Source organism: Penaeus monodon, chromosome 15, assembly GCF_015228065.2.
Source record: "Penaeus monodon isolate SGIC_2016 chromosome 15, NSTDA_Pmon_1, whole genome shotgun sequence".
NCBI classification, from domain to species: Eukaryota; Metazoa; Arthropoda; class Malacostraca; order Decapoda; family Penaeidae; genus Penaeus; species Penaeus monodon.
The window spans coordinates 25,812,089-25,813,196 of NC_051400.1; the positions used below are offsets into that span (position 1 = coordinate 25,812,089).

General features: G+C 30.8%; 1 protein-coding gene across 3 annotated transcripts in view; it reads left to right on the forward strand.

Moving 5' to 3' along the window:
* The window catches only part of LOC119581857 (dihydrofolate reductase-like), a 13,822-nt gene that overhangs the window by 4,096 nt on the left and 8,618 nt on the right, over window positions 1–1,108 (forward strand). The window lies entirely within an intron of this gene.

Here is a 1,108-nt window from a genome sequence, read left to right on the forward strand (position 1 = left end):
ATGTATGTATGTATTGTGGATAATGAAACAATATTGAGACTTTACAGTGAACTGCAGGAGCATTTTTAAATGCTTTTTATGTGTGTCATAACATGAATGATGAGGAAAACTGTCCATTACATGATAGGTTGTATATCATGTGAGCAAATGAACTCTTGTAAATATGTCATATCCTGCTACATTATAAGGTTTTGGCTTTGAATTCATGCTGAGAGTTGATGACAAGTTGTGGGAGTATTGGTCAATCTTTTGTTCAAATTGCACATAAGTTTACCCCTCTTAATGATGTGAGTATTTCCTTATTTTGTAACTATCAGTTTTCATGTTTTGCTTTTATGTAAAGCTCCCCTCTTCTCTCTTTCCGATTTAAAGACCATCAGAAATTTTTAATGGAGTAGCTTAATATGAAAAGTTTCTTGTATGACTTCTTTGTTACCTGCTCTATACACATTCATTAGTTTCTTGTCTGTGTTTTATGAATCAAAGCACAAACATTATTCCATTCATATACCATATATGATAGACATTTGTCAAGAAATTGAAATTGAAAACTTACAGAATATAAAATAATTATTGAAAATTAAGTTACAGTTGACAATGAATTTTCTGTGTGAAATAGCAGTCTCAGAGTGGAGTATTATATTAAATAGACGTTATATTTTAATGATTGAATTACTGTCTTTTGTTTAGTAAATGGACTTTACCCTTCTGTATTATTATACTTGATTATTTTTTGAGAATGTGCAGAAGTTGAGTGAAAAGAAATTGAAAGCAGCACCAGGGAACAGGATATATTTATCATATTTCATTGTGGCCCATAATGTCTGCCTTGTTCTCTGTCATTTCTTTTCCCCTCTCCACCATGGGAGTTGGTGGTATTATACTCATACATTGGAATTCATAATCTTTATTGCTAGCACTGATTTTCTGTGAGGGAAAACTAGAGCAGATAATTATTTATGTTTATGGTAATCAGAAGTTATATATAATGCAATTTGTTGTGATGAGTTACTTATTATTTGACTTATTGTGCATAGAATTTGTGTAAGAAATTGGTAGAATCAAAGGTATACATAAAGTGGTAGAAGATAATCTTCCTTATCATATG